This window comes from Tenrec ecaudatus, chromosome 17, assembly GCF_050624435.1.
Source record: "Tenrec ecaudatus isolate mTenEca1 chromosome 17, mTenEca1.hap1, whole genome shotgun sequence".
NCBI classification, from domain to species: Eukaryota; Metazoa; Chordata; class Mammalia; order Afrosoricida; family Tenrecidae; genus Tenrec; species Tenrec ecaudatus.
This window is the reverse complement of record NC_134546.1, coordinates 34,936,079-34,944,893: the sequence shown is the minus strand read 5'-3', so window position 1 is coordinate 34,944,893 and position 8,815 is coordinate 34,936,079. Positions and strand designations below refer to the sequence as shown.

The 8,815-nt window shown below is 50.4% G+C and overlaps 1 non-coding gene across 1 annotated transcript; it reads right to left on the bottom strand.

The window, feature by feature from the left end:
• Positions 1 to 7,139: 7,139 nt before the first annotated feature.
• On the bottom strand, positions 7,140 to 7,232 carry TRNAI-UAU (transfer RNA isoleucine (anticodon UAU)). The gene is given in 2 exon segments: positions 7,140 to 7,175; positions 7,195 to 7,232. It is a non-coding gene; the product is annotated as a tRNA-Ile (tRNA).
• Between the last annotated feature and the right edge of the window lie 1,583 nt (positions 7,233 to 8,815).

Sequence of the window (8,815 nt, the reverse complement as noted above, 5' to 3'; positions counted from 1 at the left end):
CAAGAGAATCGTGAAAAAGTCTGAAGCTTTCTGAGAATTATTAAAACGTGGCCTAAGTCATCAATCCTCTAGTTCTTCAATGCTTCCTCCCCCACCCACCCCACCCCACTACCATGACCCAGTTCTACCTTACCAATCCGGCTAGACCGGAGCACACACATTGGCACAGAGAAGAGCTCTCCACACAGGAAATCCAGGACAGATAAACCCCTGAGGAACAGTAGTGGCAGTAGTGATACCGTGTGGGAAGGGGGGATCGTTAAGGAGGGAGAAGGGAGAGAAAGGGGGAACACAGCACAAGTTGGGATATATACCCCCTGTCCCCAAGGGGACGAACAACAGACATGTGGGTGATGGGAGACAATGGACAGTGTAAGAAACGAAATAATAATAACAATCTATAGTTGATCAAGGATTCACCAGGGTGGGAAAGTGGGGGAGGGAGGGGAAAAAAGGAGAGTATATACCAAGGGCTCAAGTAGAAAGAAAATGTGTTGGAAATGACGATGGCAACATATGTTCAAATATGCTTGATATAATTGAATGTTATAAGAGCTGTAAGAGCCCCCAATAAAAAATGATTTTTTAAAAGCATGGCCTAGGGACAAGAAGGGAGCAGAGGCTGCTGGGGAGATAGCACCAAAGCCCTTGCCTGACACAGGATTGCCACAACTCTTCCCTAGGTATGCACACAGTTCCTGCGAAGCTCCGCAGAGGGGGGCTCAGAATCGACAGAGTACGCAGACAGGCCAGCTGTCACCGTGGGCTCTGCATCGTCACAAGCTCCCCCACCCCAGGGATTCCTGCCAACACTGACCTTGGAGAGACACAGCTCCAGGACTCTGTGATCACAATTCCTTCACGGTTTCTGTTAGAAGTGTGACTTCTCACTGAAGCCACCAGAGACCCAGACACTCTCCGTGACAAGACCTCAGAAAGACTCCAAAGAGCTTTCTGAAGGCAGCCCTGCCAGACTCTGGGAAGGGAACCAGCATGTGGGGGCCCGTGCTCCCAAGTCACCAGCAGAGCCGACGCCTACGTATCACTCCTCTGCTTTGTTTTTGTTTTTCATTGATTCATTATGTGTTGGGTACCTACTGATTTGTCACCCTAAGAACTGATATCCTGGTGGTGTGAGATAAACAATGGAGACTGGTATAAACATGATTGTTAGAAAATAAAAAATCCGCACTGCCATGGAGTTGAAGTCCATGTATAGTGATCCTATGGGACAGGGTAAAACCGGTAAAAGCTATTGTTAACTTTTCTAAGTCGGAACCAAGTTAATTTCTCTCTCCCTATGCCTATGTTCCAAGCCCACCCTCTCTACATGCCCTCTCCCCCACTCCCCAGACTCCTCAAAGCTCACTATTCAAATGCTACCTCCAGATCACCCCTTCCCAAGCCTTTTCTCCTCCCCCAGATGATTATCCATTCCCCAGGCCTGGCAGTACCTTGACTTCCCCCTTCCACTGCGCCCATCTCATGCCGCGTGCCCCTCCAGGTCCCTCCTGAGTCTGCACTGGAGAGGGCTCCTCTCATCTCCACGGAGACCTCTGCAGTAGCCCCTCTGCCTTCCCGGCCGCCCCTGCACAGCTCCCTCCAGGCCCCGCTCCACAGAGGAGCCCAAATCAGCTTTTAAGACGACAAGTCAGACATTGACGTTTCATTGTTGAAAACAGTCTTTCCATCATAGGCAGAATCAAATCAGAACACTTGCAGGGGTCACTAAATGTAAGACAAGCCAACACTGCACACTTCCTGTTGTGGTGTACTAGTGCACAGCACCACCAGAATATATTCTTGAGGGGAAACACAAATCTGAATATGATACACATCATGATCCAGTCAGCACAAGATGACAAGTCGGGCATTTGAGAAACATGTTCAGAGGCACGTAGGGATGCCATCAGTCAAATGCTCTGCAAATTTCTGTATGTCAATGTGTCAGGCGGGGTTGTCTGAAGAAACAAAACGAGTGACACTCATATGCCTAAGAAGGAACTTTGTATCAAGGAGTAATCTTCTATCAAGAAGGCTTCCCAGCCCAGTCCAACTTAAGGCCCTGGGTCTAATGCTAGCTGGGCCCTGTTCAGACTCCCTGCGCTGCAGACTGATGATGCAGAAAGGGGGAGCGGGAAGCAGGGAGATCACAGGCCGGCAGGTGCAGAGGTGTGTGGACCCAAGGTCAGTGGAAACATGCAAGGTGCCAACAGTCCTCAGGGCCGGGGGGCCCACACAGGGCTGCCCAGGGAGGCAGACCCAGAATCCCAGGGAGGAGGAAGGCCAAGGAGCAAGAGAGCAAGCCCCCGGCCTCTCTCTTATGAAAAGGCCACCCCTGCAGGGGGCATCTTCAGGCTGTGACCTGTACACGTTCATACAAATTCAAGTCGACATAAAATCTAACTACCACACAACCCAGATATGTCATAAAAGAGGGCGGGGGAGAGAGGATTTCTGTAGATTTTTAAAGACCTGAAAGAGAAGCTGATCCTCTGCAATGTATGGGTTCTGTTTGAATCCGGATTCCAGAAAACACACTGCAAAAATCCCTTTCTGACCCAAAGGTAAAAATTTGAACAGACTCAAATATCAAATGATATTAAGGAATTATGCATCTTGTTCAGTGTAATAATACTTTGGTTGGTCTTTTTCAAGCACTTGCGTGTTGGCTGTACATAAGTATGTGTAAGTTAAATTGTAACTCTGCATCTTGGGTTGCTTTTAAAAGATCCAGGGGCAGTATCAGGGATGGGGAAGAGTACTGTCAGATGAAGCAGTCAGTCAGCCTTGAAACCCCTGATAGACTGTGGGGCGAAGGATATGGTTCTCTCTACTTGTACGGATGGAAGGGTAGGAAGGTTCCTCTCCTGCTGAGCGTGAGATTGTTGAACTATGATTTCACCCTCCCTTCCAAATTTGTCCCCTCAGATTTACTACCCATCTTTGTCCTTGCAACCGCCACGCACGCTACACAGGCCTCGGCTAGTAACACTGGGGCAATAGCTGCACCGCCTCCTTCCATTTGAACGGCACTGTGTAGATTTCTTCCCTCTTCGGCCCCCAGCTGTCACAGATGGAGCCCTGGTTCAAAGAGTGCCACCCACCCCGCCAGCTGCTCTGTGCAAGGAAATGTAGTACTCTGCTCCTGTGAAGATGGATACCTTCCATGAAGACAGCGCCTGGATTCATAATTACCTGGAGGCGTGGAAGGCGAGGTGGGGGGCTGGGAAATGGGGAGTCAGCAGCAATGGGTACACGAAGGAAGAACATGTCCCCAGGTTGACCGTGGAGATGATTGCAGAACCCTTCTGCATATGACTGAACTACTGAATTGCAGGATATGTTCATTACATCTCAATAAAACTTTTTTTTTAAGACTTACAGCCTAGGAAACCCTATGGAGTAGTTCTGTTCGTCTCACAGGGTCCGTGAGAAATCAACTTGAAAGCAATGGAGAGGGGACACAGTTGGGGACCAACTAGTAACATAAAGGCTGTTGGTTCAAACCCACCCCTGCAGCGCATTGGAAGGAAGACCTGGCGATCTTCTTCCACGAAGATTACACCAAGAAAAGAAACGCAGCCCCTATGGAGCAAACCTACCACACGGCACAGGAGTCATCATGGATTGAAATGGACAATGTGGCAAGAGGATGTGGGTTTGGTTCTGTCTTTAATAGCTTTTGAAGTATTTCCCCTAATTTTCAGACTGAATGTGTATCACCCACCACAACCCTAAAATTTCATATCTATAACTCAAAGGAGCCTTTGTGACATAGTGGCTGTTGTGCAGGACAAAGACCGGGCTTTCTACTCTCATAAAGAGTCACAGTCCTACCCTGTCCTAGAGGGTCGCTGTGAGTCAGGATCCACTCGATGGCACTGAGTGGATCTCATTAAAATGTTAGGCTATTATTTTTGTTTTTTGGTAGGGGTGGTGATGATTCTGGTTTGGGTTTGGGTTTTTGTTGTAAGGTGACCGTCACCGTGAACCAGAATCATTTACAGCCTGGGCACCAGCAGATGGATTCTAGGCTCCCGTGTAATTCAAGGCCTATTCCAAGAACAGTTACTTCTTATAACATGGCCCTGCCCGATACTCGCCTTCAGGAAGAGATCACTGTTGAAGAAAGCAGATGGTCCCTGGCTATCAATCGGAATAGTGTCTGGAGTCTTAAAGGCTTGTATTCAAACATACAGCCATCTAAGTGAGGCATCAACTAAGTCCACATGGAAGAGGCACACCGCCCCGTGTGATCCAAAGATGACAATAACAAAATCCACATACAATGAAGAGAAAAGTGTCAGAGTGTAAATTGAGAATACCTAATTTGTAGAAGGCTATGGAGGAGTGGGAACCCAAAATTCACCTGCGAAATTCATCAGATTGGGCCTGTAGTCAATCTGCAGCCATAGGCAGGACCTGAACTGCTTCCTATTATGCAGAGATGACTATAAACTTGATGGTGGTGGATCGATGGTGGTGGATCGAGCCATGCTATAGTATGATACTTGTGCAGTCAGCCTCTGTCTTGACCCAAGCTGAATTTGCTCTATGCGCAAATATTTCTCGATTGTTCCAAACAGAAATTTCTTCTCTGGCTTTTTAAACATTGTTGGTGGTCATTGCTTTCTTACTCTTTGTTTTGATCTTTATATTGTTGTTATTATTATTTTCTTCTGTTCCATTTTGCTTTTGTTTCTGTTTGTGGTTGCTAGGTCTCCCAGTTTAAGAAGCACAGGAGTGGATGCAGAGACAATAACTGATGCAATGGTTTATCAGGCAGGCGGGAGGCCAGGGGAGTTGGTAGAGCTCGGGGGGATGCTAGGAGGGGGAGGAGCTTTAGAGCTGAGTGTGTTGATGTCTATACAACTCTTTTTAGAAACAGTTTGACTGTGGAAGTGTATGATATATGAATATCATATCAAGAAAACTACTATAAATTTTTTTTAATTTATGGTTACCATGGGTGAAGGAGGAAAAGGTTTTACTTCGGGGCCATTGAGTTCATTTTAATCGTCATGCCACACTTTGGAAAGGGATATCAGTAACGGTTGTACAACACAAAAGTATAACCAATGGCACTGAATTGTACATGTGTTAGTTGTTGAATTGTCCATTTGGCAATTTTGGGCCAAAATTGCAACAATAAAAATACATGAATAACAATGAGTATGGAGGGGGGAAGATGTTTTAAAATTGATTGTGGTAAATATTGTACAACTCTTCTGATATGGTTAAATTATCAAATTGTATAATGTGTGGATGACGTGTCAATAAAACTCTTTTTAAAATGTTAGGCTAAAAGTCTGCCAATAGTCTGTTTGTTGGTAACCCATCAGTAATTTCTCAATTGATTTCTAAATTAGATAAAAAGAAAAAATGTGTTTAGTCTCATTCGTTCCCACCCAATCATCTTACCCAAAAATTAATTCCAGGGACACCCTCATTTCAGAAGGGGCGGAGACCATATCTGAGAGGAAGAAAGTTCTCACCGCCAGGGTGGTCGGGAAATGGACTGGCTGCCCTGTGAAAAAGTCAGACGCTGACGCTGTCAGCTTCCACGGCTGCCCAAGAGGACACCTGCTCTGCCACACTGGACTAGAGCTCTAGCCCCAGATGGGCAGCATCTTGCCCTTGGCCACTGACCACTTTTATGCTGTGTAGGAGTCGAAATTGACTCCACTGAACTAGCAGCATGTTTACTTTTTAAGTTATTTTTCCCCAAAACCATTTTTGGGGGGGCTAATACAGATATCAGATCATTCCACAGTTTAATCACATCAAGCGGTATTGTACAATTGCTACCAAAATCGGTTTCAAATCATTTTCTTCCTTCTTGAGCTCTTTGACATCCTTTTCGAATTACCCTTTAAAAAGTAATTTTCAGCAAATAAGAATAATGCTAACTTTCGCCGCTTTGGTCAACAATCGAGAGGTCCTATTTGCTTACACGCTCGGGATGGGTCCTGCTAAGGCTGAGCCTGGGAGCCACAGGGAGGCTACCTTGCTCTGCCTGGGTGAGGAACTGGCTGCCCGTTAGGTGAGGGGGGCGACCTGAGGTTTCCCATTCGGAATCCGGGGCTGGGGAAACCTGAGAGGAACCACACTCTTGGTTGGTGGCCTAGCAGTTGGAGCTCCCTCCACCTTCCACCCATCCCAGGAACTGTCCTCCTGCTGAATGTCAACCCCAGCAGGTAGCAGCAACCACAGCCATTAAAACCGGTGGGAAGCACCCCAACTGAACGTGTTCCTGGCTCTGCCCACCCCTCCAGGGAATATGGGCCAAGCTCACCTACCCAGGGACCCCCACTCTACTCCTTGGCACAGCCACCTCAGCCCACTTCTTGCGCTCCCTGGAGTTCTGCTTCTAAAATCAGCTGGTCGCCCCCGCCCCACCTTGTCCCACAGGGGGACTGGGGCTGGAGCCAGGCTTCTGAGACCCAGGGGTCTGTGCTATGTGTGAAAGGACCCCAGCCATCAGCTCTCACTAGAAAGTCTTCTCTCTGGTCGGTCAGTGATTCCAGTCATTGCAGGCTCAGTGGAGGTAACTGACCGGAGAGGGGATAGACAAATTTCACCAACTGTGATTCTGCACCAGGATGGCTGGGTGCCAGGGGAGGGGTCTCTGCAGACCGAGGGAGGAGGTGTCAACTGGTTACTACTGGTTTAAGGTGAGAGGAGTGGGTGCCTAGTGACCCCCTCGCCCCATGGATCTCAGACCCCCAACTCCCACTGCTCTGAGACCCCCAAGCCCCAACCCGGTACAAGTGGCTGAGCCACTGATTGCAATTTGGGGCGTCTTGGGACTTCCGCCGCCGACACCCACACAGGAGCACATCCCCATGCTACGCCTCCGACATCCGCATGACGGAACTGTTACCCGGGACTGCATCTCTGTAACAGACCCGCCTAAAACGAGATCTAGGAGGAAGCAGTAAACGAATGGCCTGGCTGGAAGGACTGGGGTTCGCACGGCGGCACCCAGAAGCTTGCCAAGCGGGTATATCTGTGCTTCCTGCTTGAAGCCAAGCAGGACACGACGACCCAGGACAGGCAGACGCTCAGGAAGCTAAAGAGAAAACTACCTTAGGAAGAGGAGCTAAAATGGGAAGTCCGCGCATCCAAAAGGGTCGTGCTCCAGGTGAGGCTCGAACTCACAACCTCGGCATTGCTCTGCATGTACTGCTGTATAAGTACCGCGCGCTAACCGATTGCGCCACTGGAGCTCCGCTTACCCGGCGTCGCGATTGCTCTATCAGTGTTCACTCAGGCCGGGTGTAGGCAGGCCTCCGAGGCGCACGCGCACTGCGGCGCGCGGCTCAGCGGGAACGAGCCGGGTCCTGACGCCGCCGGGTTTCGCGCCGAGCGAGTTGGGCAGGGGCGGTTCCGGGCCGAATGGGCCGGGCATCCTGCCAGCGTCTCCGGCAGGGAAGGAGGTGCTGACTGGCAACTAGAGCATCGGGAAAAGACTGCGCCCCGCGGCCGGGGCGGAGGGGCCCTGGCTCCCGCGGTCGGAAGTAAATGACGCCCCCTCAGTGGGGCTCGGCCTCGCGGGGCGCGGCCTAGGCCCCCCTCACCCCACCCCCGAACCGGACTCGGGGCCTACCGCGGTGGTGACGCGGGCGCCGGGGCGGGCCGAGCGCGGCCCCGCACGGGACACCTGGGGCACACCGGGCGTCTCCGAGCGGGGAGCCGGCGGCCGGGCAGCGGTAGGAGCGAGGGCGCCCTCTAGCGGCGGCGCGCGGACAGGGGCGAGCGGCCCAGCGCTCGGGGGCGACGCGCCTTCCAGGCCAAGCCGGTTGTCGAGCTCATAGCCCACCAGGTCGCTTAGGTCTCTGCGTGCTGCGGTGGGGCTGTCAGGTAAGCGCCGAGGTCGGCAGTTCAAGCAACCAGAAGGCACACGCTCCGAAACTGGCAGGGTGCAGTTCAACTCTGCCCTGCAAGGGACATGGGACATGGATAGATCATGTTTCTGGAGTTTGCCCCCTTCTCCTGAGCAAAAGCCCTGCGAGGGACGTGAGACATGGATTGATCATGTTTTTGAAGTTTGACCCCTCGTGAGCAAAGCCAAACTCAGAGCCATCCATGTGATTGTGCAACAATAAACACACACACAGCCATCAAGTCAATTTAGAATCATAATAGGGCAGTTTTGCCCTTGTGAGTTTCCAAAAAGGGTAGGTAGAGGGGCTAGTGATTTCAAACTACTGAATTTAAAAGTCAGCAGCCCAACTCGTAACCGCTGTACCTGGGATCCTCCAGGTACAGATCACTTGTGGGCCTGTCTATACCGATTCTCTCCTCCAATCCAGTAGCCCTGCAAATTGCCCTTCCTCCCTCATAAATCACCCAAGCAGGATATCCTCCACTGCTGAACCAGGCGCGGCAGCTGGGGGTCTGCCCACTCACCCATTCATGAATCTGCTTTTTTATTGACTCAGCAGAGATTGACTGAGTCCTGACTGTTCTCAAAGGGAAGACAATCAATAGCCCACAAAGCCATTTTTACTGCCGCTCTTGGGAATTTAAGTAGCTTAACCTCCCAAGGAAATAATGATTCAAGGAGTCTGATGAGGGCATTGGTGCCCTAGATGGGAGGCTCAGAAGTTCTCCTGCCAGGGATATTTTCCCCTGGAGACTCAAATCACCTGATTGCACGCACTGTAACTCTGGAGTGTAGTGCTACCAGGATGAGCACTGGTCCAAGAGCATTGCGGAGGGGTGTGGGAGCACATGACATGGGGACCTCCCTATCAGAGAGGTGATATCAAATGACTATAAGATGTTTGTGCAGTGCTTCCGGAGAAAT